Below are 27,604 nucleotides of genomic sequence, written 5' to 3'. Positions count from 1 at the left end.
TCTCCTCATGAGCCATAGCTAAATAATGTTTTTGATACCCTTGGCTTCCCATCAGTATTTTCAAAGATCATATTTAGTTCAACATAACATCTCCCTTACGCTATGGGTATGAAGGTTCTCCCCCTACCTCTCCATCAAGGCTAGCGTCTAGAATGCACCACGTTTTTTCCTTTGTCTGCCTTCTGTACTTTCTGCTACAGTGAAAGTAATTTTGTTTTAAATTATTATTCTGTCAAACACAGAGAGGGGGGCTAAAAGAGCTGTCAGAAAGAGAGGCAGCAAGGTAATTATCCACATTATAGTCCTGTTTGTGACTCCTAGACCAACCTTGCCTCCGAAATGGGTGTTTATTGTCCCTGAACACAATAAAAAAAAAGTCTCAATATTTCTTGTTTAAATTCATACTACGTACTTACAGTTCCCATAACTACCTCCCACAGGACAGGTGCCTGTGAAAAATGGAAACATGTGGCTTGTTGACTTTTCCTAATAACTTGATCTTGCCAAGCTTTACCCATAAACCTATGTGTGCATTTCTGTATGATTCAGAAATGGGAAGCAGAGCAAACAATGTGTTTATTCCTCAAAAGTAGTATATAAACTTTTTAAAACAATCCAATAAAATGCCACAGCCATTGGCAGCTTCGAGGAGCAAACTATCAAAGCAGTTAACAGTAATATTTAAACAAAACATAATTTACAAAAATAAATGAATAAAATTAACAGATAACTGCCAGGGCAGAGGTGAAATAAATGGATCAAAGTGACTGGATTGCGTGGGGGTCTGCCCCAAGGAAAATATGCACAATTTTTCAAGCTTGACGAGTCACACTTCAAATTATCTTTCAGAAACAAATGACCCCCTGGAACACAAATGTTACCCAAGTCACCCAAGAAGTAGTCAGGAGCATAGGGAGGAGTCCTTTCAGGATTGGGACCAGTGGATAAGAGAAGAAAAAGTGAACCAAATTCTAGAGGAGGTCTGGAGAACCTTTGGCCCTCCAGTTGTTGCTGAACTGCAACTCACATCAATCCCAGCAAGCATGGTCAATAGCCAGGGATGATGGAAGTTGTAGTTCAGCAACATCTAGAGAGCCAACAGTATCCTATGCATTACTTAGAGCAAGGAACGGGAGTCAGTGGCTCTCCAGATGTTGTTAGACTCCAGCCCTCATCAGCCTCAGGGATAATCAGAGATAATCAGTGTTCTTGTACAACAACATCTGATGGGCTACAGGTTCCTCAGTAAAGATGGCAGAACAGGTTGGAGATAAGGATTAAGTCCTTTCATTGCCTTAGTGAAATTTTGTTGGCTTTCCCTCCAGTTCCTCTGAATTCTCACCTAGAGCAACAGATTTTTTCTCTTTATTGCGGATGATAAAGCAATGAAAAGTGCCAGGCAACAAGGTCATAGAAGGAGTCCATCTTAATAAAGAAATGAATGTGTTGGGGAAGGTAGCTGTCAGTCATGCTAAATCTAATGACCTGTCACTCGCGGAACACATTTTTATGCCTACATTACAGTAGGGAGATGAGGTCAGAAAATGAATTCCATTTGCTTTGACACATTAGTACACTGGATCATTGCTTTATAATTCAAATTATACACAGCAGACAAAGAGCTAGAACATGGCTTTGTACTTAATAAACAAAACATACAATGAATTGAGGAGACAGAGAGCGTGCTTTGCTCTTGGTGTCATTTATTGTTATACAGTTTTTGCATAGCTCCAGATTCTCCTCCTTCAAACAAAGAAGTATGAGAAGTGCCTGAATACTTTTTGAGTAAAATGTACGTTAATGAATAAGAACCTGTCATTGTACATAGTCTGAACAAGGTTGTCCAGTAGAAGCTGGAGGAGGTTCAGATAGTATGAGTGCTGCACAAAATACTTTGTGGAAAAATGAACAATGGATAGCTGTGATAGCAATAAAACTGCCTTGTGGCATCTAATGGATGGAAAGATGAGGTATCAATATTTTAAAAACCAGCTCTTTGAGCTTTTCTGCTGTAGGCGTGCTGTGGCTTCTAAGAAAGAAAGGGTATGTATCTCATGTTAGTCATACTTAAAATAGGGATGTGGGAGAAATTTGGCACATACCTGAAGGTGAGCCTGTCTAATTCATGCTTTCTGAAACAGCACGAGAAGTTAAACACAGCTATCCTTTGAAATTTGTACTACTCCAGATTTTGCAGTGCAGATCTCCTGCCAAGTAATGTGTACAGAAAAGCATATACTGGGGGTAAATGCGCATACAAATGCATATACTAGTGAAATAACACAGAGGGTGATTCTATTGAGGGAAGTTGCTTTGCATACAGAAATGTGTGTTTGAGAAGAAATTCACACTAACCTTCATGAGGACTTTTAAAAAATAAATAAATAAATAACTTATCGATGTGAGAATGTAGAGAAATGAGTGGAAAACAGAGAAACTAAAGGAAACCAAAATTGAGTCACCCATCCCCCTACAGTAACCGTAGCCCTACCCTACTTTTTTTTGTTTTACCTTGTGTTAACAATATTCAAAACTAAACGCATCCAATGCTTTTTTAAAGAAATGTTCTTAACATCGTTTTTGAAATCACCTTTACAGCCTGATTCTTTCATGGCTGATCAGAAATATCTCATTTCTGGATTTCACGGGAGCTTACTTTCACCTAATTAATTAATTAATAAGTGTGCACAAGGTTTCCACCTTCATTTCCCTCTTCCTTCCATCAAATTCAAACACACAACTAATATGAGTGAGTGAAGTGCCTTCCCAGCTTCACAGGGTATTGGCTAGAGAAACTAATTATTTCCAAGCTCACATTTGTGAGTATGGGACATACTTTTCAACAGTCATATATATATATATATTCTATTTTGATTATCTTTTTTGTTTTTAAACAGCTTTTGGTGCTGCAGAAAATGTTTTTCACCTTCCCTCTTCACAACCCCTCCCCCAAAGTGACAAGTTCTCTTAAGAACAGTGCCGCCCAAAAGCAATCATGCAATGCTTTCCCCACTTACATGTCTATACTAGTGTTGAACACAAATATATTATTTTGTCAACTATGTATTGCAACTGTACAAAAAACAATGGGAGGACGTAAAGGGTGGGCCTGTACTGCTTCATTATAACACAGTGCTCTTGTCCACAAATGTAGGGTGATTTAGAATTGGTCTTCTCAACACCTTTATACTGCATAGAGAACTGCAAAAGGTAACAAATGAGGAACAACTATATAAAAGTGTGGCTTCTGGGAGAAGCTTTACTGAGTTTGAAAAAGCTAATAAATAAAGAGCTATTATGTGTGTTACATTTCAGGCATAACTATAATAAATGAAAATGATCACCCAGGGTACCCATACTTACTGGTTTTCCTGATATAAGCATTTTCCTTATTTTTTTAACCCTGGGGCACTAGTAATAGACTGCTTTCACACCGAGGGGAAGAGTTATAGATGGTACTGTGTTCAGCCCTCTCAATTACTAAGTCTCAATATATTTTTGCTATAAAGTCCTAAGACATCTCTAAGCAGACTAAAACTTTGACTCATTGTAACAATCATCTATTTTTTCCATTAAACACTGCATTATATATAGTTATTTTCTCCCATCAAGCCCTGTGTAAGAAACTGCTTGCAGTTGATCAGCACCCCAAAGGATCAAGTCTTCCTGCTCATTATCATTTTATTTGCATGCCACATTTCCATAGTTAAAATCTTGTGTTAACTGGATCTTGGTTGATTGCTCTTCTTTTAAATCTTTATACTTCAGGTTTCAACCAGGGATGGCATGAGTGGTCTCCCAAGCCTTTCTCAGAATCAAACCCCAAGGATTCAGAGGATCTGAGTCCAACTAACTCCCATTTTTGCTTTCCTGAGCAGCAGTTGCCTAGGGAAAACAAGGGATAACTAAATGCAAGCTGTTAAATACAAGACCATTCTGGGCAGCCGGCAACTGTTTCCAAGGGAATTGGAATGTTGGGAATGGTGAAGTTGGGGCAATTAAGATGGAAGAGAAGGAATAATGGGCTAGTGAGGAATAAGAAAGAGTTGCTACAGATTTCTAGACCATGTCTACAGAGTGGATGGTATAATCAAGTGCTGGAAGTGGATAGTGGTGGAACAAAAGAGTGATGAGAGATGGAATGGCTGGTGCATGGGGAACTGGAATACTGTAATGTGAAGGAGCACTGTGAGAGCATCACCATACAGAAATATTTAGGCAAAATATGAGACTCTGGGAGAAAGAGCTTCAGTGTTGGTTCATTTTCCAAGAAAGGGTACGGTCTTGTAAAGGTATCACCTGCTGGAGAAATGTTATTCCTTCCCCCCATGAATGAAAAAAAATGATGTTTTAACAAAGGTCTTTCTATAGGCTTGCAGACTCTCTTCCCAAACTTGGAGCATGGTCTTCCACCCCTCACAAAAGAATAGGAAAAGTTACAGCAAAATAAGGCGAGGTAGCACCTTGGATAGCTCCATGTGGAACTCAGACTCAAATGCCAGTTGAGGAACAGATAACCCAAGACTGAAACCTATCCAGGGTTTCTGCTCAGTCTGAGTGGTTAACTGGAAGTCTCTTCCAGTTAAAAATCTCTCCTTCTTCAGCTGTTGCTTCTGATGGTGTGGAGGAAACAGTGACTATGCTAGGACTTCTGGGCAGGAGTCCTCAGACTCAGAAGTGGCAGCCAGGCCTCTTGCTTCAGAACAGCTACCAATAAATGGGTGTCATCCAGGGCTGATGTTGCAAACAATTTCCTCTCTTGGTCAGACACTTTCTCTTGAGTCCACAGCCTCATTCCCCAAACCTGAGGAGTCTGGCACCTGCCCAGTGTCATGAGGACTCATGATACATGCAACATTTTTGTGGTGGAGGGGAGGAAGAAAGAGGAACAGAGGGAGAGAAAACAGTGCTATTCCCCTGCCACAGGGTCCGCCCCTTGGTTGTTTATCTTTGATGTTCATCCTTATGTGGGTGGGGTGGTAATTTTATGTTGGATGATTTTTGTGACTAAATACTTTTAGTACATTTGTTTCATTTTTTATATATATATATATATAAGATATTTATTGAAGTTTAACAATTACAGAAAAAAGAAAAACAGACAGTAATAATAAAAAAGATTACATTACTTCAAAAAAATAAAAAATACAACACTAAAGCAAAAAGAGAAAAAAAAGAAAAAGAAAGAAAAACATCAACATCCAGTATTTTCATATCATTATCCTTCATTTACTTATTTCCTTGACTTCCTCACGCCTCCCTTTTTGTATTCTATTTCATAATTCCGGGTTAGCGCGACCGGCTAATGGCGGATTCCCTCCGAGCTCCGGAGGGAATCGGCTGCGCAGGAGCTGGGTCTGGCCGCTGCGGCGACGCGGGGACCCTTAGAAATCACAGGCACTGAAGCCTGTGAACCTGGTGACTTGGCGGGCACCATTTGCGCCCCCCGACCTGTGAAGGAGCCTTTTTAAAGGCTTCGGAACGGGGGACAGGGTGAGCGGCGTGGTGCTGAGAGTCGACTGCTCCTCCTGCGGAGTGAAGCCGCATGCCATGGTCAGAGAGCGCTGACTTCTTCTTGTGAACAATTGGACTCTAAAAGTAACAACCCGTGAGTAGTACGGAAATTGGACTTGAAAAGGAATTTTTTTTTGTTACATTTGGCACGATCCGGGAAGGTGCAAACAGGAAGTCCGCCTCCCCGTCTTGTAAATATTTTAAAGCAAGGACTAGTTAACTAAGGTCGAGAGAATTTCTTTTTCTTCATTGGGTAAAAGATATTAATTTCACGATTTGGCAGTATAAGCATAAATAACCTTATCGGAGGATAAGAGCCAATTTTGAGAGCTGAAGTGCCACCCCCCCGGACCCGGGAGTGATCCGCGAGAGAGCCTGTTGAGGAGATATAGAAGAGTTTGACAGCTGTCAAAATTAGCTGTCAAGAAGGAAAAAGAGAACTTTGTTTCTGCTGTCTCTGCTGGAAATATTTGTTGCAATTTGGTCATATTTTTGTTGAAAATAAGGAAGAACTGATACAAACTAACTTGACTTTTGGATTTGAACTGGAAAGAATACTAAGTAACCAAAATCCCTCTAGAGGGGGATTTGGGACATTACAAGAATGGCTGGAGGAGGGAAAATTCAAGCTGGGCTGGACAGAGCTTTTGTTCTCTTGGGAAAGTTACAAGGCCAAATTGATGTTTTGGCTACAAATGTTGCAACTCTGAACTTAACAGTAAATAATATCATTGAATTTGATAAGGATTTGACTCAGGAAGCCCATGCAGCTGGACAAAAAGAGACATTTGAGAGTTTTGAGAGTATGGAGAAGGAGACATATGTTGATTCTGAAGAAAAGGAAGGAGGAGCTGTAATTTTGCAGATGACAAAGGAGAGCCAGAGGCCTGACATGATGGTTACAAAGGAAAATAAATAATGGATGATGAAAATCTGGTTTGAATTGGAGATTGCAGAATGGAGAGATCTCCTTATGTGGAGATCTGAAGACCTATGGACTACAAATTTGATCAAGGTGGAAGTTAGAGCTTTCGGGACAATTGGACTCCAAATGGAGTATGGAGGTCTGGCTGGAAGAAACATGGACTTTATGGGGACAGAGCTTCTCCGAGATCTGGTGTTTAATACTAAAGACTATCAAAAAAAACCGGCAGAGAGGAACTGAGAGAGAATTAAGAGCCTCGGATGTGAGGACTCCAGGCTGATAGTAGATTAAGACTGATGGACATTTGTTGGGGATCGAAACTGGGAAAGGGGGTGTGGGGTTTGAGAATCCAAAGGGTGTATAACTATAATCTGTTTTTCTTTTATTTTGTTTTGCTATTAGTAAGAAAATTGGGGAATTCGTGGAAGGGAATTTGGGTCGGCATTAGAAAAAGGTTTTAAGAATAAGTACTGATGTATAAATAGGGATGTTTATAAGTTAAAATGGGTTTTTTATTCAAAATGAACTAATTTTAAAAAGGTTAAAAATTGGGGATAAGAACTTGCTGAACTAACAATTTGAATTGGAATATAAGAAGGGGAGGTGTGGGGAAGTCAGGGAAATATGTCATGGAAAATATGGGTTGTAAACTTTATGTGGTTTTTTTTCTTTTTTTAAATTTTTTTCTTCCTTTTTTGATTTTTTTTACTAAGATGGAAAAATTCTAATAAACATTTTTTTAAAAAAAAGATTACATTACTTCAAAAAAATAAAAAATACAACACTAAAGCAAAAAGAGGAAAAAAAGAAAAAGAAAGAAAAACATTAACATCCAGTATTTTCATATCATTATCTTTCATTTACTTATTTCCTTGACTTCCTCACGCCTCCCTTTTTGTATCCTATTTCATAATTGTTCTAGCAAGTCCTTTCCCTCTTTCTCAGATTTTGTTCCTTAATTTATCTTAACACAATTTAACCTTGAATTTTACACCTTAACCCATTAACAGTCCATTTTTACTTAATTCTTTATAACCTTTCTGCTAAAACCAAGTAAATCCATTCCAACATCTTTCTAGCATTCATTAATTTTACAATATTTTTTTAAGTATACTTTAAATTTTTTCCAGTCTTCTTCCATCCATTTGTTTCATTTTAATGGATTTTCACTGTATAGCTTACATGTGGTTGTCTCTGTAAATCACGAAGACTCCTTCTGGGTGGATGCATAAATTGACTTGAAAATATCCTTCCCTTTTGCTTCACATTGCTGCCCCCACAATGGCTATGCTATGCCTGCATTTAAGAAGCAAGAAAAATAAATAAATTAGTGACATTGCTGGTGATTTAGTCCACTGAGATCTGGCTCTGTGCCTCATCTCTATATTTAAAGGCAACAACTTCTCAGCAGCATTAAAACCACATGCCCTTTATCTTGTAGCGGCAGCCCAACTTGTTCTACCCCATGGATGGCAAGTTAGTTCAAATGTCACAATTGGTAATTGGCTCAAAAAGGTTGTACACATTTCAGTTATGGGAAAATTCACTCATCGTCTGCATGTGCTGCAGGGAATTGCAGAGCTGGAGGAGGAGGTGGTGGAAACAGGAAGGGGGCACAGCCCAAACTCTTGTCTTGGCTCAGAGGACTTTTTTTAAATCCTGGGGGAATTCTGAGCCAAACCAAAGGGAGTCTTAGTGGCCTTGCCCATCAGTGCTTTCAACAAACATGTTGGCTTTTACATTATACCCTTGAATTAAAGCTATCATTATTTCATCATTTTAATTTTGAGTCATCTTCTAGGCAACCTGACTCATGTTGTCGTAACCAGCCATTCATTGGGAAAACACCTTGTTTTAGCTGCAAAGCACATGAGTTTATTCAAATGATTTGTTTTGTCAGGAGCAAAAGGAATGAGTCTTGTCAGCTGTGCCCACCCGTCATGTAGATTTTTGTGCTTTGGATCAACAGCAATATTTCTTTTTGCCTTCAATGTCATGGCATATGAAGCTTGGTTCCTGCTTGTTCCCTGCTTGAAATTATGCTGTGCACAGACTCCTTTATCTACCTTGTGCCACTCCAGGGGACACTTAACCCACTCTGGATCAGTATTGGGGGGGGATAAGGATTTTAAAGAGGTTTTTAAACCCTATTTTTAACATACAGTTAAAACAAGAGAAAGGGTTGAGAGGAGTAACACCAGCACAGTGTGAAATCGCTGATTACTTAAACTGGTTTTCATTCTTAGATGATCCCTGTCAGTTGGAGATTATGCAGTAAACAAGATGATATCATGGCACTACATATTCAACCCAATTTGGACATTTGATGACATCAGAAAAGGAACAAGAGAGGTGAGTGTTATATGAACAAACGTTTTTGGAAGCATTGACCAAAACAATAAACAAAACAAAACCCTCAATTACAAGGGTGTTTGTGTGTGTGTTTTGACACAGCCAAAAATGTTCCTGAAAGTTTCAACTCAACCCTATGCGCTAAGTAAGTTGAATGTTGGATTCCATGTTTCTGTAAAGTTTTAAATTTTCACAAGCTGCTCACCTTACACTGTCAAATTCTGCTTTTTTAGCACTTTTCTCTTGGACATTACATGCAAACTACTAATGGGTGAAGAGAACTGAAACAGATGCCAGAAAATTAAAATCAATTGATTTTCTCCAGAAGATTAACAAGATCTTTTATCTTGGTGACAAACAGTTCTATCCTAAATAAGCATCAATTTGACCTCATGGCTTTGAAAGGTTGCTATTAATAGCCAAGTAATATTCATTAAGAATCATGCAGTTTTCAGCAAGTTAGCTGGATAGGTTAAACAAAGGTCTTCCATTATTAAAATGAAACAGCTTGTAAGGCCTAAAGGAGGAATCATTATGAAACGGTAATCAGATAGCAAAATATGCTTGGTTCTAACGGATGCAAGGTAATATACGACGAGCCATTAGTTTTAAATTAACTGTTGGTGTCAAATGAATATATTTAATAATACAAATAGCAATGGACAAACTCCCTAGTCTCAATTCAGAAAGATGCTGGCAATTAAAAAACAATACTGAAGAATGCTTCAAAAAGCTTCTTCCATCTCCCCATCAAGCATTATAAATTTGTTCGTAATTGCTAATCCCACACTGAGTCCTCACACACCGTTCCTTACTTGCTGGTTGCAACTGCAGTGGTTGCAGCAAAAGGGAAGGATGTCTCTCTTACCTGCTCTTCCTCCAGTCTGGACCAAATGCTGTTATGGCAGCATCCCCTGGCACTAGGGACTTCAGAAAACAGCATTTCACTGGGGCATCTAATGTCCCAGAAAATTCATTGAAAACTGAAATTGAAAAGAACCCGCAAGGAAAATACATCCTGTCTGCATCTCCTTCTCCCCATTTCCAGCCATGTCTAATTAGGAGTTTAAACGATCATACTGCTGCCACTTTCAGGTGGCTTGGGGCCACCACCTCTCACAGTGAGGGATTGATTATCTTCTTGCCTCAACCTGCTGTCCCTCTCTTACTCAGTTTTATGATCCATAAGGGGCAAGGGTCCAGTGTGCAGGTGGTTGCCCAAACCTATCCAAGTACTATGTCCCCATTCTCAGACCACACCAAGTGAAACACATCCAACAAAATACCACTAACCATTGCAGTTGAGACCTCAAACCGTTGACTTGCTACAACAGTGCAATTCTGGTGGATGCAAGCAATTTTATCCCCAAATTGCTTCACAGACAAGTCACAATGCACCTCCAATAGTTTCCACCCCTCAGTTGGGCCAGAACGTTGCATGCTCTGGATCAATCAGGAAAGCTGCACAAGACAACCCGAGAAAATACAGTGGCCTTCACTGCTGCCAAATAGGCTCTAAAATGAGACTGCACTAGTGTCTGGTTGCAAAATATTGTAGTACTGTATATGTATGTTTGACCCGTCTGTAAAGGTAATATGTATAGAGATGCAAGCCCTGAAGGCCAGAGAGGATTCTGGAAGCCTAAAGACATCTGTGTCTTTGGAGATGAGTCATTCTGAGAGAAGGTTTTTGAGAGGCCTGTATTATGTGAGCATAAGTTGATAAATACAACACCTGTTGTATGCCTCAACTGGATTACTGTCTTCTCAGAAAAATGCCTGCCTGGCTAAGCTGCTGTAGGCCACAAAGCTACTTAAGAATATGTTAATTTTGTGGAAGGAGCAATCTCCAGATTCTTGTAGCCCAGTTTATTATTTTGGGAGCTTCTGCAGATTTGGAAGAATGTCTGTTTCTTTTCTTTCTTTTCTTTTGTTTCATTTCCAGACTGCCACCATTTAGCTAGGCAAGTAGGTTGATCAGCAAGGAACAATTTGATACCTCTTCCCTGACTTATACCAGCCTGGCTGACCAAAAATCAGTTGTCCACTTGCAGTCAGTCCACCTGGTTGCATCAGGGGAAAGGAGAGAGAGTAAGGCCTTCTTCATCAGTCTGTCATTTGGTTCCATGCCCTCCTAAGACTGTCTCCTCCAGTTAGTATGGATTCACAGCCACATTGAAAAAATAAAGAGGACACAAAAACCCAAAGAATAAAAACAACTGGAATATTTCAGTAGCTCTGTCACTAACAAGTTGCCTATACCAGTTATCCATCAGATCAGTTGGAAGAAGCCTTGACAGATATAAAAAGACACAACCCAGATAACAGATTTGAACCAGATGGCTAAAGGAACAAGCCAAGTTTGATACTGTTTTTGTTTTGGAAGATGCCCTGAAGGCTTTTGATGTTGAAAGAAAGAGTAAAAATATATCAGACCTCACCAGAATGGTCAAAACACATGAAAATTGTCCCCAGGATTTTAAGTACATTGGTCCCTGAATTATGATGGTGATGATAATGATATTTCAATATATATTACTCCCAGAGGAGCCCAGGGGAGCAAACACATCATCATCGTTTTTTAAGCATTCTAGAGACAATTAAAATACAGTGGTACCTCAAGTTACAAACTTAATTTGTTCTGGAGGTCTGTTCTTAACCTGCGGCGTGCTTTTGTCAATGTGGCCTTCCGCTGCCACTGCACCACCAACACGCAATTTCCGTTCTCATCCTAGGGCAAAGTTCGCAACCCGAGGTACGACTTCCAGTTTAGCGGAGTTTGTAACCCAAAACGTTTGTAACTCAAAGCATTTGTATTCCAAGGTACCACTGTATTCTATAAACAGTTCAAAATATTATCTCAATACCATATTAACAGGAACAGAAAAAACCCTTTTAACCTATCTGAGCTAGGCAGCTAGAAGGCAGGGCAGGGTCGGATACACAGGAGGGGAGACCTATTAGGAACTGCCCTTCTTCCAGGTCCTGCTGGGTATTTGCTCTCCTATAACATAACTGGAGATTACTCATTATATTTCAAGTTGTGAAGAAATTTAAAACCTGCCCCAAGGTGTGTGTGTGTCTGCCTGCTTAGCAAGAGATGTGTATCCCCAGAGTCTGGTTCAGCACAAAACCTTTAATCTTGGATTTGTTGCAGGTTTCTGACTGACAGTGAGCTATTGGAATGGCCTAAAGAAGGAGAGCTCTGTGTGTTTCTTTTTGAGGAATTATAGATGGGCAAACATGGACTGCATTAACTTGAAATAGTGTGGGGGTTTTTATTCCACCTTGTGTATCATAAAACCTCAATTATTCAGAATGCCAGATGCAATATATTCGTAACTACTCACCAGATTAACAAGCATTTCCATACTGTACACCATGCTGACTCTTCCCCATGGAACAGCCTTCCCCAATGAGGCACACTGCAGCTGTTTTGGACTACAACTCCCAGCAACCCTAGTGGTCTGGAACTGATTAGGGTTATAGTCCAAAGCAACGGGGGGGGGCGGGGGCAGGACCAAGAGGGAGAAAGCTGCCATGGAGCTAAAAAAGGTCTTAGTCATACACAGCAGAATAATCCATGCAGTTTCCCAGCCATGAGGGAGGGCCCCAAATTCTTTAGCCTTTTTATCACACACACTGCCATCAGAAACCTCATTCGCTTACACTTTGGATTCTCTATATTATGCTAGACTCTATACTGTCCTGGACGTTTCCTGTGAGCCAGAAAGAAGAAAAGGGCAGATGCAGAATGTGAAATATTTACTGCTTGCTCTCATCAGGAGAGTGGAGGTGTATATTACCTTTATATTTATATTTCAGCAAGCCAGATTCACATCAATATTCTACAGATAAAACCCCTAGATAAAATTTACTCATGGTCCCAACCTTCAAAGCACTGTACCAATAAACTACAGCTGAGTCTGCAGCGGTGGACAGTGCTATGAAGCAGGCTGTCAGAAAGAAACATCTTTGCACAGCTGTCTCCCCCAAAGATGAAGGTAGATGAGGGCCCCACAGAAATCAACTGCACATGACTGGAGCCATAGAATTAATTACAGGATGGGCAGGCAGCACCTATGAAACCACTGGAATGAACAGCAATGTGCATGCAGGGTTGTTTTCAGCTAACTTTTTCTCAAAGTAAGCCCATTGAAATTAGTGGATTCAAGTTAAACCTGGTCACTAATTTATTTGGTCTACTCTGAGTAAATCTTAGTCACCCACAACACTCTGTTGCATCTTTCTCATGTTCTAAAATACCTTCCTCTGCCCCGGTAAGAATTCATTCCTCATTGGGAAGTTACCCGGCTCCTGAAATCTGGAGTTTCAAAATCTTGTGATCGTCCCCTGTCCCCAAAAGAGAACATGTGGCTCCCTTTGAAGCATTAAACATCTGGCATATTTCATAGCTTTAATCCCAAGACCTGAATATGATTATTGGAGAGGATGTGAGTTTGTTTGTCCCTTTCCGATTTTATTCCAACTGCTTACATGAGCAATGACAAGCATGTTTCATTCACTTATTATATTTTCAAATGGATAGCCCACCAGCATGGCATCAAAAGCCTTCAGGAGGTTTGCAAGACATAAAATCAGTAAGACATCATATCAATAAAGTTACTCAGATTTAAAAAAAAAAACAAAACAAAACAGAAAAGTGGAAAAGTGCAGTGTACCACGTTTCTCCATGAAACTTGGTAACAGATTTGGACATCAATTAGTGTTCAATTGCTTGCTGAAATGAAATATATTTATTGCCATAATGGGTTAGTAGTGTGTTGTGGGTTCTCCAGGAAGAGAGCAATGTACACAGAGGGGCACCCTGTTACCAAGATGTCCAGTCTTGACTCCAGTTATTTTTGTTTTTCCCTAAGAAAATTAGAATTCCAGGAGGGACCGTGGAAGGAGAGATAAAGCTCTTTGGTGAGACCGCCACTGCCCAGCTAGGTTAGTGGGTTGGGCCAATGAGGGGGCGAATTTCAGTCCTGGTGTGCAGGACTGAGACTGAGTCTCAGATTGGTATACAGTCAATCAAGCTATTTTCCAGGTTGGGAAGAAAATACCCCAAATGCAAACTGATCTGGGGAGAGTTTGTCCATTGTTAGCCAAAGCAAGCCAAAGCAACAGCAGATAATGAGTGAACCTGCCAGAATGACTCGCAAGGCAAACAACTCCAGATGACTCATTCAAGCAAGCTATGCCATATGCGGCAGCTGAAGGAACACTCTCTTCCCTCCCCTCACACAGACTGCAGCCTCCTTTTCACAAACAGAACACAAAGTGGCTTTTGGTTCTGTATGCTTGTTTTGAGGGGATATTTTTGTATGCAGAAGCATCTCCTCATGTGAGACGTCAACAGCAAAGCCCAGAAGCAGTTTTAAGAACCTCCTCTGCTGTTTGTGAAAACTAATAGCTGAATTGCTTTGTCATCAGCACTGTGGATGCTCATTCCATGCACACTGCACTCTTCTCCCGAAGCAGACCTTATAGGGGTGCTAACCAGGATAGTGCAATCTGAATGTTGGAATGTTCAGGACAAACAAAAGAATTTCTTTGCACAGGACATAGTTGAACTAGGGAGTTCATTCCCACAAGACACGTTTCATGACCGCTAACTTGGATGAGGATTAGACAAATGCATGGGAGATAAGGCTATCAATAGTCACTAGCCGTGATGGCTAGCTTCTACCCCCACTGTTGGAAGCTGTGTGCCTCTGAATACCAGCTGCTGGGAATCACAAGTGAGGAAAGACGGTTGCACTTGGCTCCTGCTTGCAGGTTTCCCATGGGCATCTGGTTGGCTACGGTCAGAAGAGATTGCAGGACTAGTTGAATATTTGGCCTGATCCAGCAGACTTGTTTATTTCATCACAGCATGGAGCAACCTGGTCAGGGAGGAGATGAAGACTGTGGTTTCTAGCAGAGCTCACCCAGCCATTAGGCAGAGTGAGGCTGCTGCCCCAGGCAGCAGATGCCTCCCAGCTGACACCCCTGCAGGTGCCCCACCTGCCCCACTACATCTGCTAGTGGTAGAGGAGCACTGCTGTGATTGGTGCTGATTTTGATCAAGATCATGTCATTTGGGCTGAGATCTCACTCAAAATTGCAACAGGGCACATGACAGCAGAGCAGGCAGTGTTGACAGTGGCAGCGGCAGCAAGTGTAGTGGTGGCAGAAGTGATGGCAACAATGGCAGGGCAGAATGGCACTTCCTGTTACACCTCAAGCAGAGAAACAGGATGTGCTGCCCTGGTTTTTAGCATGATAAATGGGGCAATTGCCAGTTTCTATTGAGCCAGATTTGGCTCTAGTCACTGGGATCTAATAGGTATGCTTCGCAAATCTTGGGCTGCCTATCTGAGGATTTTTTTTTTATTTAAAAAAAGTCTAAAAGCTTCCATACTTTACTTTGTTTGTGTGCACGCACAAATATCCATTCATATTTATGATGCCTGTGATTGCTGGTCTCATTTCTCTTCTCTAATAACAGCAGCTTTATTACAAAGGTAATACCAAATGCCTCCCCCTGTTCAGGACAGTAGGGAACAATGACTAAAGGAATTCTACATTAATGTATGAAATGTAGAAGTCTGTAGTGTGCAATAAAGAATCAATAGCAACAAGCTCCCCTCCTTTTTGTGACAGAAGGAGCCAAGCAACTCTAGATTGATATATGAAGTCTTAGAGGTTATTTTTTTAAGCAGTACAAATAAAACTAAGACACAAATGTCAGCATGATTTAGGAATGTATTTCTGTTCACAGAAAAACAGTGGTAGGCCAAATCACAGGAGAATCAATTTGGTTTTTTTAAGAACAAATTTTAGCCACAGGGTGCCTTGATTTACATTATTCAGTGGGGGGAAACCTCCATGATCTTCACTCACATATCTGCTTGGAAAAGTTGAATGCTGAAGTTCATAATTGCACAGCTTATCTATTGGCAGATGTGAAATATGATAGGCAACTGAGTGGGGTGTCTTGATAATACCACTCTGTTAACAAGAAGTGTTTCTATACCCTTTTACTTCCATTTTCTCTTCTGTAATAAATCCTACACTTACATTCTCTTTCAAAAATTGCCTCAAAAGATGAGCTAGGCTGTTGCTGATGTTTCCTTTCTTTCATTTTCTGGCAATGAAGTGGAAAAGAACCCACACCTGCTTGCATACATACTCTGGGGAAATGTGCGCCTTACCAGAACTGGCAGCAGTGCTTTTCGGGGTGACTGCAAATACCCCACACACCCAGGCAGAAGTCCTCTTGGCGCTATGCCAAGTGATTACATACCATCATTGTGGATTCTGGCAGCTACCAGCATTAGCAGTTGGCAGAGCACAGCAGGGTGGGATGGCAATGCTCACCTAGCTTCCCAATGCGGAAGACCTGCCAGAAGCCAAGAGAGTGGGGAGATGCGGCAGGGAGGGCTTTGTGGTGCAGCGGCAGAACAATCCACTGCACCCGCTGAGGCAGCTGCACTTTGCTGACACCTCCACCACCTCACTCCTCTCCCTCTCTTTTACTGGCAGTGACCTCTGCATTAAGAAGCCAGGTAAGCAATGATGCCCCATCCAAACAACTGCTACTGGTCACCAGCCACTTTGAGAAGTGCCACTTTGAGAAGTGCCACTTCTGCCACAAAATTGGCAGCTGCTGCTTCAAAAAAGAAGAAGGAGGAGATAACCTTGGGTGTTGGCTTTGGGATATTTGTCCCCCAAATTTTAACCATTCTCACCAGATAACCTTGATTCAGCTTTAAAATGAACAGGTGCTACATTTAAGTCCCCAGTAATTCCTATCTAAAGGAAAACTGATCTGGTAAAGCTAGCTGAGTAACTTCCAAGGCTGTAAACAGTGGGAGATGCAACACAGGAATCTGTTTGACTTCTCTTTACTCCTTCTGATAGCATGGCACAATGTTGCTGCATGCTCAGTCCAACTTACTTAACTGCCTAGCATACTTAACCATTGTGTGAATGAACAAATAAAGGTATACAGTGGTACCTCGGGTTAAGAACTTAATTCTTTCCAGAGGTCCGTTCTAAACCTGAAACTGTTCTTAACCTGAAGCACCACTTTAGCTAATGGGGCCTCCTGCTGCCGCTGCGCCGCCAGAGCCTGATTTCTGTTCTCATCCTGAAGCAAAGTTCTTAACCTGAAGCACTATTTCTGGGTTAGTGGAGTCTGTAACCTGAAGCATATGTAACCTGAAGCGTATGTAACCCGAGGTACCACTGTAACAGAAATGAAACTACTACTACTGTCTGCGTTGTGGGAGGGAACAAGGGATGTGTGTGAATAGTTGATACTATGCTATGGTAAAAATATGAAAACTAATATGCTATCTATTTAAAAAAACTTAGACCTGCTTAGAGACGTAGAGAGTATTAAGTATTATTATTTATCTCATAGTTATATTCATGCTTTGATAGATTCAGTGACTCTGAATTCTCATTTCTTTCTTCCCATTATTTCTTTGCAATGCAAGCTTTTGTTTTGTTTTTAAAAACCATTAGGGCTCCAAAGTTTAACTGACTTCATTAGTACCTAACTCACTTGATGAATTTATGGGGATCAATTTTTATCGGTGAGGGAAATTCTAATAGGTAGGGTTATGAGCTAAGGGCACACTTACTTGCATTTTTTTAAAGGCAATTTTAGTTCTGGTGTGTTACTGCGATGCAGAAGGACAAAAAATATTAACATGTTTATGTTTTAGAATACAGTGATTGATAACATTTGTTAAGAATTGTGAGGTTTTTTTAAAAAAATGCTATACCACAGTTTTGATGATTAGGCATGTGTAACTTTAATCAGCTAGTTAATAGGTAGATGACTAATGATTCTTACATTAACTAATGATTCTTTCCAACTGTGAAACAAACAGATTAAGGGGCATGTGGCAGGGGGAAATACTCCAGCAAAACAGAGCTATAACTATATCGCAATTCAAAGCAAAGGGAGAGTGCTTTCAGACTCATGTCCTGCTTGTGGGCTTCCCATTGGGGCATCTGGTTGGCTGCTGTGAGAACAGGGTGCTGCTCAGTCGGTAAAGCATAAGGCTCTTAATATCAGGGTCGTAGGTTCGAGCCCCACACTGGGCAAAGGTTTCCTGGTGGCCCCTTCCAACTCTACAGTTCTATGATTCTATGACTGGATGAGTCACTGGCCTGATCCAAACCGCTATTCTTATGTCCTTACATTGGAATAGACTTACTTAAAGGCCTGGTGCCAAGTCCCACAGATTTCAAGAGGGTTTTTGTCACAAGTAGCTTTTGTTGGATTTCTGCCAGAGTAGCATTTGAATTCCTGCTTTCAAAGTAAAATGAACCAGCAGCAGGAGAGCATTAGGTTAATAACATGGGGCTGCTTTTTCGCTCCTCTTGGGATGCAGAAAAGAACAGCCATATTTCTGAAGAAAGGAGAACGAAATCCAAAGGTTCTTGCCCTGGTAAGATGAATGCATTTCCTGATCTAATTAGGAAACTTCAGTACTTTGAAAGTCCATTTTATGAAGGAATTACTCCCCACGCTACCAGCAAAAGGAACTAGTGCCATTCCTCATTGACACAGTTAATCCACGTGGTTCTTTTACAAGCTGCTCTGATAAGGTACAAAACATATTTAAGAGTAATCAAATCATAGACTTGTTGAGTTGGAAGGGACCACAAGGGTCATCTAGTCCGATGCCCTGCAATGCAGGAATCACACCTAAAGAATCCCTGACAGGTGGCCATTCAACCTCCAATGAAGAACACACGACAAGCATGCTTCATTTTTCAATAATAAGTTTGTTGATCTGCCTGCTCTCTCTAGCCCTTGCCACACCAGTCAATTTCATCATATACACTCTGTCCCAGTTTATTCAGTTTATATATTTTCAGTTTAATCACACCTGCTGATGCAGCAAAGTAATTGGAAATACTGGTATGGCCATGATCAAGCAAATAATATAAAAACCACTGTAGCAAAGCTTGTATTATATTGAAAACTTTCAAGTAATAAAATATTTTGCATAGCACCACTTGCCAAGCTATGTCAATACAAGATAATGGTTTGGGCAAATTGTGTGAGTGAGAAATTAGGAGCCTAACTAGAAAAAGGAAGCATAATATTGAATTTGCGTAGCAGGGATTCAGTGAATACAATATAATTAATTTGAAACTTGATCCTTAAGACTCAGTTACAGGGAAAAATCCTGGAGCGCTTGAAATGCAACACTTTAAAGAGGCAAACACAAAGCCTGACAATGGTGGGGGGAAATTAATTCCTCATTATTTTGAATTTGTTTTGACGTATCAAGGAAGAGAATTAGGGTATCTACAAAAGATGCTAATGCTCAGTAAAGTTCTTGTAAAAGACATCAGAGTTCCATAGGTATTCCAATGCTCCTGATGAGCTATTAAGTATTCAAAAGCTTCTGTATTAGCTGCAACATCAGAGGCAATTCTTGCATTCAGTGTGAAGACACAGGCACTGCTGTCCTTGTCATTGCAGTGAATAATAAAGGCCCCTGAGCACTGACAGTTCCTTCTAGAGACCACTCTTGGTTGTGTGGGTTTCTCAGCTAATGGTCTGCTTGGCGGGGGTGATGATACTATTTCATTATATCTATATATGAGCAGCGAGGCTTCTGGCTAACATGGCTATTCTCTGTTTAGGTTGGAGCAAAAAGAATAAGGGACCCTGAATCTAAAGCAGCATTTTTTATTTTATTTACTTGATTTTCTTTTAATTTTAAAAAATGTCAACCTTTCCCTTCAAACAAGTTTGCAGGATGACTTGCCAATACACATTTATGTATACTGCTTGCCAAATGCATAAAATGCCTTTCTGTAAGACACCGAAAAATGTTGTCGTTCTGTTGCCAATGTTTATATAAATTTGGCATAATATCTTTAAAATAATCTCAGCTGTCCTGTATAGTTCAAAAGGGTGCACATGTCTGCAAATTCATTAATGGGTGATTAAAATGCAGAGGTTTACTTGACTCCAATGAAAGATGGTTTCAAACGATGACTAAAATAGACCATTGCGTTATTAGGCTACTCACTAATCTACTGGGGTCCCTCATTAGCATGCTTGAATGATAAAAGGCCTAAGAAAAGTTTCCACCAAATGAGGCTTTAAGTGGTACATATCATGCCTGAGAAACATTATAAGTCATGTTTATGATTTGCAAAACCTTTTAACAGCACCTGACTCACTGCATATATTTTTTTCCAGGAAATGAAGAATGCACACATTTGGTTCCAGTAGATTTCCTAAATGTTGTATATCAAAGACTTGCTCTGAGCTAGAGATTTCGGAGGAATCCATTGAAAATGAACTATGAAGCAGATTTCCTTCCATCTACATCTTTGACCGGCAAAGTGAGCTTTGGGATACTTACAGTAAGTTCAAGTTTGCTTCTAGGTTGAGTTCAAGGTGCTACAATTGGCACATAAAGGTCTCAACAGCTTGGGACCAGTTTAGTTAAGAGATTGCCTTACCCCATAAATGCCAACTCAGTCACTTCTATCTGCAGAACTTGCACTTTTACAAGTGCCACACAATATTTGTTCTGTATTTGCAAGGACTGATTCCTTAGTGTGGCAGCACCTCTGCTCTGAAACCCTGCCTTACTGGCATTAGACAGGTGCATTCATTACACTTTTTAGATGCTTTTTAGAAACTTTAATGTTTTAGTAGGCCTATCCAGATGCATGATTTTGTTAAATCTGTTTTAAAATTTATTTAATATCCTACTGTGTTTATTGTTTTTGGATACCTTTGATTGATTTTAAATGCTTTAAATATTGCATTGCATCACACACACACACACACACATTGTCATGGGTTCCTTGAAGATGGTCAGGAGAAAAAAACAACATAGATGCATACAGTAAGTTTATTTAAAGTTAATGCCATTGTTCTAGAAAAAGAGGTGCCAGAACTCACCATGAACACCTCCCTTGTTCTCTCACAATGGCAGTGGTGCCACCTGAGAGGTGCTGGAACTGAGTTCCAGCAAGTTCCAGCTGAAAAAAGCTCTGCTTAAAGTGAAATTGTGCTGTTAATGAATCTGTTAACAAAAATTCCACTGGACAAGCTTAGGCCCTCTGGCACACTGAAAGTGGGTTTCTGGGGGGGATGCTGACAGTGGTACATTCTGGTTGCGGAGTCCAGAATTGTGGCCACATCAAGTCACTTGTAATTGCCATTATTTGAATAGTACCAAAAAGAAACAAGAACTTCAAAAGAGAATTATTAAACATGTCAAGTAGAACTCATTACAATTATTATGGAAATTTGGTGTTAATGATATCCTCCTTTTGACAATTGCAGTTTAAGACATGACCCTCACCTGTGTTTTTTTCCTTAATGGCATTGCGTGTAATTTTATGACATCTGACCATGACCTTGTGACAGTATCTTCATTTTCTACCCATCACTCCTTCCCAGATTATTTTTAATGTGTAGTGTCAGTGATTAAAGGAACTCCTGGTCACTAATAATAAATCTTGAGCAAGCAGTTGTCTCTGACAACTTAAGTACATTCTTGCAGTAAGCACTTGAAACAGATGCTTCTGGCTTTTCCTTCATAAGGCTACAAGGTCAACTGGAAGCCCTTCAAGTGAGAAATTAGTGTGTGCACTCATGAACATTGATGATCTCAGCAGCAACTGAAGTATTTCACTTTATACTTTTGTGTTGTAGCTTTCAAGGCATGATTCAGTAACAAACATGGCTGCATTGTCCACAAAGCAAAAGCACGATTTCTCATTAGGCAAACAAGCTGCAATGAGCTTCTGTCACATGCACTTCCCTCTTCACCAACTTGCCATGAGGAGGTCAGAAGCTTCCACTCCCATTTTAGATCAACAACAGTTTAGTATGTCATATGAATCCTAAACTGTGGATAATCTTAACTATGACTAGTCACCCACTCCCCTCTGGCATGATGCCCCAGGTGATTAGCCACATGCCAGAAAGCAGCCCTTGGGATGAAAAAACGTTCCTCACTCCCTGGATACTTCTTGATGGATGCTATAGAGAAATGTAGAAGTGTACAAGCCTAAGGAAAGACCCCCAAAAGATTTTCCAAAACAGCTTTTAAAGATGATGGAGAAGGAAATTTCTGGTTCATTTTGGAGCTATTTCTAGATCTTCTTTGGTGTATCATTCCAGATTTTCTCTAGATTCACATAATGGAGAAGGATTGGAGAAGGATTGCTTGGTTCACTCAAAAACGGCATCCTGGTTCATTTTGAAGCTCTATGTTCTTCTTCCCTGGTAGAGAAATGATTGTTGCCTAGAGGAAATAATTGAGAAGTCCAGGATTTTAGTGTAGCTAAGATGGGGCAGTAGTGTATATACTTGGCATAAATCACCAGTTCAAAATATTATTTTCTCCCTGCCAAGCTTTGGCAGAGTAGCAGCAGCAGTGGGTTTTGAATTGGTGTAACTTAATACACACAGAATTGCTTTATGCCAGCTTCTTATGTGCAGGAATGCTCCCTTAGTGTGTTGGGTTTTTTTAAAGGGGCAGAAACAGTTTTAAGGTAGCATGACCAGTGTAGCCACACTGGGTACTGGCCAACACTGGCCACACAAAAATGCTGTAGAATGGAACATGGGGTGCCAATTTTTTGCATTGCACAGGGTGCCACTGAATTTTGAGAACCCAAAGTTTGCCACTGTTTAAGGGGAATGCATTGGACAGGTTAAATTGATAGTATCAGCAACATGGAGGGAGGGGTTATTATGCTTGTAGGGGGATTCTTGAGAGTGAATTATTGCCACTAGTATAAACTCTTAAATGAGGAAGTTGATATTTGTATGAAAAGATCAAATCCATTTTGCTCAAAAGAAAAGAAAAGGTTGCCTGTTTGACCCGTGCTGATAACCCTACTGTAGTTATTATGAGGTATGAATGAATAACTACAACACATGCTCTTAGAATACATTGCTGTCTTTTTAACAGTTTGATCTTGTATTGGCACCCGAACCTTGGTTACTGTAAATCTTAAAAAAAAAAAAAATTAACATCAAGCCACTGCCTCCGCCATCTAAAATACTATGCTTGGTCTTGCATAGATGAACATAATGTCAACCTAAGATCAATTGCTAAAAGAGCTGCACTAACAGAACTGGTTTATAATTCATGAAACCTGAGCCCTTTTTACACCTTGGGGTTGGCATTGGGGGACAGCAGAATTTCTGTGCCTCTGATAGCTGTGTGCCAGGCAGAAATTCAGCAGAGTAGACCTTCTTACTAAAAGCAGTCCAGGGATAGGACTGCCTATCAGCTTCCTCCTTCTTAGTCTTAGTGTAGCCCTTGCAGAACTTTGTGGGGAAGAGGATGGGGACAAAGCTGGAGGTCAGGGTGCAGAGAGGAGTAAGAGCTCTCTTAAGGATCCCTAAGTATGCCACAGTCGAGAAGCAGTGGGCAGGGAGAGGAGACGTGGGATGCAGCCATCCTCAACTACTACGGGGGGAAATATTCCCACCACATCATCTGCCCCTGGGAAGGAATGGAATACAGATACCAAAATATCGAAAGGAGTAGGGTTATGATTTGGGAAGCAAATGCTGGAATGTGCCAGGCCCTCTGGTCTTAGCAGCAAGCAAGAGCTGAGAGCATCTGTCCCCTTTAGGGATAGCTTTCATAATGTCCTCCCTCAAGTTGAACAAAGCTCTTTTGTGTGTTACTACCTGATCCCTAGGGACGCGGGTGGTGCTGTGGGTTAAACCACTGAGCCTAGGGCTTGCCGATCGGAAGGCCGGCAGTTCGAATCCCCCCGACAAGGTGAGCTCCCGTTGCTCTGTCCCAGCTGCTGCCAACCTAGCAGTTCGAAAGCACGTCAAAGTGCAAGTAGATAAATTGGTATTGCTCCAGCGGGAAGGTAAACGGCGTTTGCGTGCGCTGCTCTGGTTCGCCAGAAGCGGCTTTGTCATGCTGGCCACATGACCCTGAAGCTGTATGCCGGCTCCCTCGGCCAATAAAGCAAGATGAGCACCGCAACCCCAGAGTTGTCTGTGACTGGACCTAACGGTCAGGGGTCCCTTTACCTTTTACCTGATCCCTAGTGTGTTTGCAATGCCAGTCACTGTGATTCTTGCTCTCACCAATCCCCTCTTTCTCTGGCCCCCTCTTACATTGTTGCATAACTTTGCATCCCTACCTCATGTTAGGCAGCTAGGAAACCATAATGAAATCCAACAAAATTTTGTTTGCTTTCTATTTTGTTTTAGCATTAATTAAATTGAAAGTGACTAATTTAGTTTTCGTTATTGTATTAACTAAAACTGAATGCACATTCCTGTTGCTCTCTGGTTGCCTAAGGGAATGTATTCCTAGCCTCCTTTATATATTACGGAGAGTTTAGCAATTGTAGTAAAGAGATTAAACTTCATTCTTAATCTAGAGCTAGGTTTTTTTCACATTTCCCTAAAGTGTTATAGAAAATAAATGCTGCCTCTCCTTAGACAATTGTTTCATTAGCTGGCAACGAACTTCACAAGCTTTCTGAATATAGAGTAATTTAATGACATAAAGTCTTAACATTTTTCATTAAACTATAAATAAATAAGTAAATGCAATGCATATTCTATTTTTCCACAGTGGAAGGTTTTGTAACAAATTACAATATTGTACCAAGACTCCAGTGAACAACCTAGTTTCAGGAAATGAATTTAATATCCCACAGCATAATACTAAGCATGTCTACTCAGAAATGAATCCTAATGAATTCAGTGAGACTTACTCCCAAGTAAGTGGGGGTCGGATTGCAGCTTTTGGTTTCATTGATTTCCTGCCCCCCTCCATTCATTCTAGCCAGTGAAAGTGGTGGGGTTGAGGATATGGCACTGAAAGCCATGGGATTAGGACTGCAGCTTTAGCCCTCACAACAGCCCTCCATAAAGCATTGATTAAAATTGGTCCACACAGATGGAAAAGGGTGAGCAGGGTTCATCTTATGAGGACAATTTCTAAAAGTGTCATTGTTTGGAAACAAAACAGTGGCAAATTACATATCTATATAACACATTTATAATATAACACAGATAAAGTATACCACCCTTTATCCATAGGTCTCATGGCAGTGCACAACATAAAATTACTATATAAAATCCACAAAATACATAATACAATTAAGAACAACAAGCCAATAATCCCCCACAACATATTTAAAAGGGCATTGGGATGTCAATCAGCCAAAGGTCTGGTTTTCACCTGGACAAATGTTTTCACCTGGTGCCTAAAGGTGTATAATGAAGACGCCAGCCAAACCTCCCTGGGGAAAGCATTCCACAAATTTGACACATTTTGTCAAATATGTCAGAACCTTCAAATGGAGAAGGAAGGAACCTATGGAATTTAACATTTACCCTCCCTTCCAAACTACCTCCTATCTGTTTGATATTTGTTTCTCCTCATTTGTCCTTCTAGACTATTTGAAGGAGAAGCAACTGGTCCAAATTACTGTTCTCGCCAATATAAATCACGCTAATTGTTTCTGTTCCATTCTGTGCATAGTATTTTTATTGTCCATGACTGAGCCATTCCAAATGTGTGTTGTTTGTGATTCGAATGATGAGATTTCAAAAGACAATTACAATTTTAGCAATAATTTTTCATTCCCTTTTGGAATATCCCCTGCTATAATTCTGTGTCAATGAACATGGTTGCCACTCTTTTTTACTGCATTACACACTACAGTAATCCATCTAGGCAGCTGCTTATTTCCCCGATATCCTTTAGGGGGATATTGGGTACACATTTGATTTATGCATGTTGATAAATTGCAAGGCTACATTTATCTTGCTAAATTTGTTGGCCTGGCATATAATGTGGTTACAGACACTCATCTGTGGTACACACAACTGTTGGCGTATTTCTAATACAAATATGTGGTAGAGTCGCACTGAAAATTCTCTAATATTGCTCTGAAATTTGCATATTCAGTACAGCCAAACTAATTACCCACAACTACTCATTTCATCAATTGCTTTGATGCTGTTCAGTTCTTCTTTAATGCTGATGCTTTTGGGCACCATTCTTCCTCGTCTTTGCCCACACTGCCTTCACTCTGACTTTATGAGCATCCATGATGACACCATCATGGCAAACAGAGCATTATGACATCACTGATAAAACCATGGAGCTTACTGCAGCTGATCAGATTAAACATAAGTGAGAACCAATCAGGCCATGGCCAGCAAGGGCACAGAAGTGAAAATGGTACAAAGAAGAACAGCCATTGAGGAAACACAGATAATGAATGGAACAACATTGGTATGACACAAATATGATCACAATGGATGTAAGCAGATTATCAAGAACAGATGATGCTTTTTGACAACAAAAAGGACATGAAAGTAAGTATGTTGTTTAAACTCAGTCATAATCTGTGGTTTATAGAGCTGACCACTTATTTCTCTAATCTCCAGTATTATCTGAGCATTCACTTATCTGAGTGATCCTCAAACCCCTTCCAATCTACGCCCCATCCCAAGGGATGAGGGTAGGGAGAGCAAGGATTACACCTCCGTCATTGGTGCTGTGCAATGCCAGGTCCATATGCAACAAAACCGCCACCATGTGTGACTTTTTTGTCTCGCAGGGGATTGACCTGGCTTGCGTGATGGAGACCTGGGTACGGGAAGGCGAAGTAGTCTCCCTACATGAGATAACACCCCCAGGTTTCTCTGTCCTCCATCAATCGCGGACTGTGGATCGGGGGGGGGAGGAGTAGCGTTGTTATTCCGGGAGGATTGCTCTTTCAGAGCTCTGGCATCACCGGCGATCTCCGGCATTGAATGTGTTGGTCTCGTGTGGGGCACCAAGGAGAGCTTGGCTGTCTGGCTAGTGTACCAACCACCCAGCACACCTGCAGCCACCCTGTCAGACCTGCTGGAGGTGGTGGCGGGCTGGGCCTTGGAGTTCCCAAACCTACTGATTTTGGGAGACTTCAACTTCCATGCCGATGCCTCTCCCTCCTCACAGGCTCTGGACCTAGTGACTTCCATGGCAACACTAGGGCTCTCCCAGTTTGTTTTGGGCCCCACTCATCAAGCAGGCCACACGCTGGATCTGATCTTTGGGGCTGGCATAGATGTGATCATGCTCCCCGCTGTGGAAGTGCCATGGTCTGATCACTACGCTCTGAAAGCCAAGATTGACTTCCCGCTCCTCCCCGGCTCGGGTGGCGAACCTATTTGGGCTCGTCCGCGAAAACTGATGGATCCTGATAGATTCTGACAAGCCTTGCGGAACCCTGCTCCTCCTGGCGACTCATTAGATGACCTTGTTGAGGACTGGAATAACCGGCTCTTGGCAGCCATTGATGAGATCGCGCCTAAGTGCCCTCTGTGACCCCGTCGAAACTGGGCACCTTGGTTTACTGAGGAGCTCCGGAAAATGAAGCGGGATCTCAGACGGCTAGAGCGAGTATGGCGACAGACTCGTGACGGAGCCTCAAGAACATCTTATAGGACGCTTATGAAAGCCTATGAGATGGCTATGAAAGCTGCTAAGAAATCTTACTTTGCAGCTTCCATTGCATCCGCTAGCTCTCGCCCGGCACAACTTTTTAGAATAATTAGGTCAATAACGTCCTTAGGAAGACAACCAAATTTAAGCACAAATTCGACCCACAGCTGTGAGGCATTCGCGAGCTTTTTTGCGGAGAAAGTCCTGTTGCTCCGCCGTTACCTCCCTGCCAATTTAGATACAGTGACTGAACTGGAGGCCCCTCGACTGACTTCAGGTCCAGTGTTGGACCATTACGATCGGATACTCCCTACTGGTGTGGATAGATTCC

At 41.1% G+C, this 27,604-nt stretch overlaps 2 long non-coding RNA genes across 2 annotated transcripts in view; one reads left to right on the top strand and one right to left on the bottom strand.

Moving 5' to 3' along the window:
* The window catches only part of LOC310762875, a 602,857-nt gene that overhangs the window by 326,633 nt on the left and 248,620 nt on the right, over positions 1-27,604 (top strand). The window contains exons 9-10 of the long non-coding RNA XR_014548259.1: positions 8,686-8,791; positions 20,022-20,188. This is a non-coding gene — a long non-coding RNA (uncharacterized lncRNA). The remainder of the gene's footprint in view (positions 1-8,685; positions 8,792-20,021; positions 20,189-27,604) is intronic.
* Positions 21,873-25,869, bottom strand: LOC310763758. Its single transcript, XR_014548790.1, has 2 exons — positions 25,769-25,869; positions 21,873-22,089 (listed from the first exon to the last, which is right to left on the bottom strand). It is a non-coding gene; the product is annotated as an uncharacterized lncRNA (long non-coding RNA).

Source organism: Podarcis filfolensis (genome assembly GCF_964270895.1).
Source record: "Podarcis filfolensis genome assembly, chromosome: 5".
Taxonomy (NCBI): Eukaryota; Metazoa; Chordata; class Lepidosauria; order Squamata; family Lacertidae; genus Podarcis; species Podarcis filfolensis.
The sequence above is the reverse complement of the archived record's forward strand: the minus strand, read 5'-3'. Positions and strand labels throughout refer to the sequence as shown.